This window comes from Eubalaena glacialis, chromosome X, assembly GCF_028564815.1.
Source record: "Eubalaena glacialis isolate mEubGla1 chromosome X, mEubGla1.1.hap2.+ XY, whole genome shotgun sequence".
NCBI classification, from domain to species: domain Eukaryota; kingdom Metazoa; phylum Chordata; class Mammalia; order Artiodactyla; family Balaenidae; genus Eubalaena; species Eubalaena glacialis.
Window position 1 is genome coordinate 11,142,654 of NC_083736.1, and position 7,858 is coordinate 11,150,511.

Here is a 7,858-nt window from a genome sequence, read left to right on the forward strand (position 1 = left end):
TAGACGACTTGGAGGAGAGTTTAAAGAAGTGGGGTTTTGCTTTAGGGTGGATACTGTGAATAAGTGGGGGTAATTCCATGATTGGGTATTTTAATCTTATTTATAAGGCAGAAGAACTACATCCAGGCCAAAGCTCTAGTTGGTAGAAGCAGCAGTCATCATTTTTGCCAGGAGAGGACGTGTTTGGTCATTTTTGTGACCTTACGATGCTCACGTCTTGTCTTCTGTATTCACACGTGATAACAGGATGGTCTTGTTTTTGTCTTGATCTCTCCTGGTCATGGAGTGGCCTTGTCTGACGTTGATGCTCTGTGCAATATTTATGTTCAGGAAAACACCCAGACCCAGCTCTGAGGACCAGGCCAGCTTCTAGAAACTTCCAAGCCTAGTTGATAAGGGGCTGCTTTTCTCTTTCTCAATCTTTACCATGAAATACAATACAGATACAAATCCCTGCACACAACAAAAGCATAACTTAATGAATTTTTATAAGATAAACACCCTTGTAACCACCATGTAGGTGAAGAACTTGAGCTGTGCCAGCCCTCCCGGCGCCTATCTCGGGCACAGCCCAAGGGAATAGCTGTACTTTCACAGTAATCACTTCCTTGTGTTTCTTTATCATTTTATCACTCAGTGTCTCTCCTTAGACCTTGTAGTTTGGTCTTGCTCATTTTAAAAAACTTCATATGGCTTTTGAGTCTTTGAATCCATAGATTCCCCGCTCTCCCTTTCTTATAATTTATCTGTTGAAAAATTGAGGTCATTCGACCCACACCATTTCTCAGTGTCTGGATTTTGCTATTTCCTATTCTTGGGCAGTTCAACCCTGACCTTGGTTTTCTTTATTCCCTTCTGCTGTCATCTGGATCCCGAGGTCTGAATGGGCTCAAGTTCAGCGTCTTTGGCAAGCCTGTAGGTGGTGTTGTGATCTTTCCTCAGGAGGTACATTCTGTCTCATTGTCCCTTAAGTTATTTTTATAAGAAAAATGAATGCTGTTTTCAGGTGTGAAATACTGACTTAGCACATCCCCAGCCCCCCGAGGAGGCCAGCTGTGCTTAGCAATCCCCCCCAGAGGAAACCCGGAAGACAAGGCTGAGGAAGGCTTCTTATAGCACAAAGGGCCAGGAATGGAACCTGGGATTGTACTAAATGTCTCCTTCCCTTACATTTCTGTGAATAATTTCCCTTTTCCGCTAGTTTTATATGTAATGTGGAAATGCCTGTCATTCAGAAAAACTTAAAATAGAGCATGGTGACATCTGGCTGAGATCCCACTTCTCTGTGATATGATGAAAAATGCATGGTCTATTACAATGTAAGAATTATTGGAATTAGTATAACTAGACCATAGGATTCTGTGCTTCCATCCCACACGTACTCAGTTGTCACTTCTTTATGGATTCAATGAAATATGCAGGGAGAATACAGTGCAGGGTAAGGAAGGGATGCTGCCATCATTGATGATGGTGTCAATCTCACCATAATTAACAGGGCTTCATGTCAGCTAGCCTAAAAGTTAAAGAGATCAACTAACAAAGAGATCATCAATGTTCTACTCATGTGAACAAATACTGTGACCCCTTTACCCTTCAGTGTCATATGGTTCAGTCATAGTCCCATCAGGAAAACGGAACTCATAACAGTTGCTTTAACAGAGTGAATTTAATAGAAGGAGTTGGTTAAACTGGCGTTGGAGGACTGAAAACAGGTAAAGGGAACACGGAGGTGTCTCAGAGTTAGTAACTACTGGAAGCAGCCACCACCCCTGGGGTTTGGTGGGAAGAGGTTGGGGTTATCTGAACCTAGAGGGTGGCAGGAGGGTCCCTGTGGGGCTACAGCCCAGACCTCTGAGTCAGGTTCTGATCTGATGATTCTGATATGGCTGAGTGGGTGCGATAAGGATCATCTGATGATGTAGGGAAAAAGCACAAACTGGAACCAACTGCTAGGGCCAGGGCAAGAACCACCACTGGGGAGACACTAACAGGATCCGCAGTAAACAAGAAGAAATCTTTTTTTCTTTTTTTCTTAATTTTTATTGGAGTAGAGTTGATTTACAACGTTGTGTCAGTTTCAGATGTACAGCAAAGTGAATCAGTTGTAGATATACATATATCCACTCTTCTTTAGATTCTTTTCCCATGTAGGTCATTACAGAATATTGAGTAGAGTTCCCTGTGCTATACAGTAGGTCCTTATTAGTTACCTATTTTATATATAGTAGCGCCTCCTCCAATCTTGCCGTGTCCCTCTGGTGTCCCATCACGGCACAACCTAACAGGGAGCAACTGGCAAAGCAAAGATGTAGAAGAGCGAGGTTGGGGCTGATAGCCAAATAATTGGCACACTTCCCTCTGTTCTTCTGCGCAGATATCTCTGATTCCCTTTGTTTTCATCGAAAAGTATCACCTTCTTCTTTTGAAGCTTGTTTATGAATCCAGAGTCATTCTTAAGGGGATGGGGGCTGTGGTGATGTCTTGGGTGTGCTCAGCTCTAAGCCACAGCCCCTAGTTTTGATGCGTCAGGGAACCAGGGCATGGGCTTCCCCAGTCGCTGGCTAGTGAGCATTCTCCTCCTCCTTTGCAATAAAGTTCTTGTCACTGCCAGTGTCTTGTAAATTCTTCTTTTTTCTTTTTTTTTAAGTGAAATATAGTTGATTTACAATGTTGTATTACTTTCTGCTGTACAGCAGAGTTATTCAGTGATACATATATATATATATGTATATATATATACATTCTTTTTTAAAAGTATTCTTTTCCATTATGGTTTATCACACGATATTGAATATAGTTCCCTGTGCTATACAGTAGGACGTTGTTGTTTATCCACCCTATATATAATAATTTGCACCTACTAACCCCAAATTCCCAATCCATCCCTCCTCCATCCCCCCTCCCCTTTGGCAACCACAAGTCTGTTCTCTATGTCTGTGAGTCTGTTTTGTGTTTCATAAAAGTTCATTTGTGTCATATTTTAGATTCCACTTGTAAGTGATATCATATGGTATTTGTCTGTCTGACCTACTTCACTTAGTATGATAATCTCTAGTTCCATCCATGCTGCTGCAAATGGCATTATTTTGTTCTTTTTTTATGGCTAATATTCCATTGTATATATGCACCACATCTTCTTTATCCATTCATCTGTCGATGGACATTTAGGTTGCTTCCATGTCTTGGCTATAGTGCTGCTATGAACATAGGGGTGCATGTATATTTTTGAGTTATGTTTTTGTCCAGATATATGCCCAGGAGGGGGATTGCTGGATCATATGGCAACTCTATTTTTAGTTGTTTGAGGATTTGTTTGACATTTTTGAGCCTGTGGTCTTTTTTCCATACCATCATGCATTCGTTCCCAAGGCCTTTTGTACCCAGCCTCAGATTTCAAATGGCTTAGGAGCACTACACATGTGGTTATTGGGGCCTGGAGCTTTCTCCAAAGACGCAAGTCCTAGAGTCTACCCCTTCCCTTTCTGTGTTGTTGCCACCAAAATGCTGAAACGAGGCTTCTGCTTTAAACCATGACCTTGGATCCCAAACTTGGCAGGATCTTTAAGAATATGAGGTGATTAAGGAATGCTGTGCACTTTGGGGGCTCCCCATTACTGAGCAGAGTGTATGGGGTAATTCTTTGAAGAAAAGTTAATAAGTACAGATGCACATGGTACTCTCATTCAGTGTAAACTGCCTAGAACAAAGGACAGTGCATTCTATTCATGATTCATTCATGCATTCATTCACCAATTTAGTAAATATTTATTGAGCACCTATCATATGCCAAGCAACATTTTTAAACCCTGGCGGTACAGCAGGGACAAAACAGATGACACCCTGCCCTCGTGGGGTTTGCATTCTAGTGGAAGAAACATACAACAAATAACAATGTGATATATTAGGATGCAGTGGGTGCTCTTGGGCTGCACCCCACAGGCCTGCAAGCCTTGTAGTTGCCCAGTTTCAAGACTGAAGAAAGAGCCCAGAGACAGCGACAGAGACATCGATGGTTTATTGGAAAGAGGATCTTAAGCAAAAGGTCCTGAAGTGACACCCCACCATGTACGGCAGACAGCAAGTGGGATGTGGCAGCAATCTTTGCTCCTCGGGGGTACAGAGGCTGCCATTCATAGGGGGGAATTGATGTCAGGTGGGCTCATCAGTAATCAGGGACTAATTAAGCCCTATAATTAAGAGGGTTGGATAGTCATGGGAGTGAAGCAGGGACTGGTGGAGCAGGGGATGTACAGAGAGCAAGAGAACAGCCATCTTGAATGGCCTGCCCTTACAGGCGCTATGCAGAAACATAAAGTAGTGGCGGGGGAGCAAGTGACATAGGGGACTATTTTAGAGAGGAGACATCTGCGCAGACATCTGAATAGAGACAGTGGTGTTGGGAGGCAAGTCTCTGCAGGTCTCTTGCTTTTTTGCCCATCTTTTAAGCAAGGCATTGACAGCTTTTGTTCTGGATTATCTTTCCAAGGATGCTTGTATAACAACCGGACTTGGAATGCAGAGATAGTGTCTCCCTCTGAGACTAAGGGCAGATTTATTTCCTGACCAGGATAATAAAGATAATGTCCCCGCTCCAGGGCAAAGGTTGGGCAGGTTCGCTTGCAGCCCGCTTAGGCGATTGGGGATTTCCTAAACTTGGGGTTCCTCAGCTTTGACACAGAGCCTCTACATTACAGTGGGCCCTTGGGCCTGCTTGCATATCACCATATGGGACTTGAGGGGTAAGAGAAATGGATACAATCCGGAAGTTCACACTGCCTGCTATGCCTGTCTTTGTTCTACCCACCTCTAGGAAACTGGCGGGCCAACTTGGCGGCTTGTAAGTAAGGTACTTCTTAGACTACTCAGTTTTGGCGGGAAGGGTTGCAATTTTATTTTATTTTTTCTGTTTTTATTTTTTAGTGAAGTATAGTTGATTTACAATATTATATTAGTTTCAGGTGCACAACACAGTGATTCAATATTTTTATAGATTATACTCCATTTAAAGTTATTGCAAAATAATGGTTATATTTCTCTGTACTGTACAATATATCCTTGTTGCTTATTTATTTTATACATAGTAGTTTGTATCTCTTAATCCCATACCCCTATCTGGTGTTTTTTTTTTTTTTTTTTAATTAAAGTATAGTTGATGTACAATGTTGCGTTAGTTTCAGGTGTACAGCACGGTGATTCAGTTATACATATATTAGACCACTCAGTTTAGACAGCTGACTTGGTCTCAAGGACACTGAAGGAGGCCTTTGGTTATTAGGAGCCCCTACAAAACCATTATTTCAGCACATGCTCAAGATTGCCATCTTGATGAGATTAAAATCAAGAGTATTTTGAAAGAGAAACAACTAAGTAAAAAAAAAAAATTCTTCCAGCTATTACTAAACATTCCAGATCACTAAGAGAAGGCAAGCATTAAGCGCCAACTAAACATCTGCTGGGTTAAATTAAGGACGTGCCAAGGCGTCCCCCAGAAGGCTTAAAACCGCTTATCTTATCAAGCACTTTCATTTGCTATGAAATGAGTTCCGGCACATATTCTTTGCTATTAGCGAGCCATGCTAACTTTTTAAGAAATCTCTTATTTCTTATGCACTGTAAAATTATGCACAAGAATAGAAAAAAGGTTTGACAGATCACGTCAAGGTAAAGAAGAACAAAATAGCTTCTGCAGATCATTTTTAGTCTCCAAGCAACAGTCACAGTTTTTAATAACAGTGAGACAATACAGTGAGATTTAGCCACCAGAATTTTCCCCAAGTCTTTCCAAATTCATAACAGGTTCAGCTGTACCTACTAGGCAAATCTTCAAAGGGGAATAGGATTAGGAGAACCGTGCGTATCAGACACGTTACAACTCTCTAAAGACACAGTGCTATCTTTCCAGGAAAGCCCAGCATTTTCCAGTAGTTTTAAACTCAAAATCCAGCCCCAGTAATGATGGACAGATGTTATGATACATTTGTGCAAACCCATAGAACAGGCAACACCAAGAGTGAACCGTAATGTAAACTGTGGACTTTGGGTGATTATGATGTGTCAACATAGGTTCATCAGTGGTCACAAATGTCCCACTTTTGTCGGGGTGTTGATAATGGGGAAGACTGTGCGTGTGTGGGGCCAGGGAGTGTACGGAACCCTCTATACCTTCCTCCATGAACCTAAAACTAGCCAGAGTAAGTGAGCCATTACTTCGCCAACTCTGAATTAACGACTCAAAGAGAACCCAAATCAGCTTGCAGCTGCCAGAATGAATTTTATTTCCCAGTCCTCATCTTATTGGTCCAATAAGCTGATAACGGTGATCATGGTAGTACCAGGGTACTGGAAATTCACAATATACCACATTAACTGGCATCAGAGACACGTCTCCAGTGCCCACCCCTCCCCAAAGTATCCCAAATCGCCCTGCATTCGCTGTGTGCATTTTACAAATTAAAGGTGGTGATTAAGGGGCAAAAAGGCACGCAGCTAAAGGGGCTGGGGTGAGCCGCATTAATGTCACTGAGCCCCAAGAGGAAGGCGTCATGATGCTCCTGATGGTGGAGTGTGGCAGTGTGAATTTTTAACAGTTCCACTGACGTGTAATTTCAAAAATACCGTCAAATTCTCCCATTTGAAATGTACAGCACAATGATCTTTGGTAAAGGTACTGAGGTGTGCCACCATCCCCACATTCCAGTTTAGGAGCAATGCCATCACCCCTCAAAGATCCCTGCTACCCATTTGCCGTCCCCCCACCCCCAGCCCTGGGCAACCACTGATCTACTTTCTGTCTCTGTAGATTTGCCTTTTCTGATATTTCACATACATGGAATCATACAATACGTGGTCTTTGTATCTGGCTTCTTTCACTTGAGCGTAATGATTTTAAGGTTCATCCATGGCAATGTAATAAATATTTTGCTACAAGGAATTTTATATCCAGTCCGTAGGGTTCTTAACAAAATTAATAAGCCACAGACCGTGCAGCTGATGAGAAGCAGAATTTGGGATATTTCCCATTTCTTTTGATTTCTATTCCATAACATTCCATAAGAGCTCAGAAACAATGGAGACATCATTGCAACCTAAAATTCAAGGAGTATATTACAGACTTGGTGCCATCACATAAGAGGGCCAATGAGGGCATGTCAAAGCAAATGATGTATCTCTTCCTGATACAGAAATGCCTTTGTCCCAGAGGAGACCTCAGTGAGAGTGGGTTTTGAGTGATCATCTCCTAGGTACCACTATCCTCTGATTCCTTTGTAGTTAGGTGATTGAATTCTTTCTTCACGATAAATAGTAGTGCAAATCCTACTGGATTTCACAATCATTTGCATGGACAAAATAATGCTTTCCTCTTACACACACACCCCTTGTCCCTGTGGGTTGTTTCACTTTCCTGTAGTTGTAGGCATGCCACCCCCCTTCCCTAACCCCGACCCGCCCACCGCCCCCCCCACCCCCACTGCATACTTCTCTTGTCAACTTGGTTAAGCTGGGAGTTAAGATTCTCAGTGACTTACTTACAGTAGGCTAACTGATTACACATATGTGCATTGTATCTTATTTTTTAAGAACTTTCCTTCTAAAACTGAAATCCTTCTTATGCATCTATACATTTTATACACCAACCAAGTGGCAGATCTGGATAATTACTGTATCCAGATCCAGCTTTTTGCATCCTCTCACTACTTGGATAAATGCAATAGAAGGCCAAGGAAGTGTGCATCACCCTGATTTCATTGGGACACTTGATTCTCCGAGAGGGAAGCTATCAAAGAACCTACAATAGGGACTTCCCTGGCGGTGCAGTGGTTAAGACTTCGCGCTTCCACTGCAGGGGGCACGTGTTCGA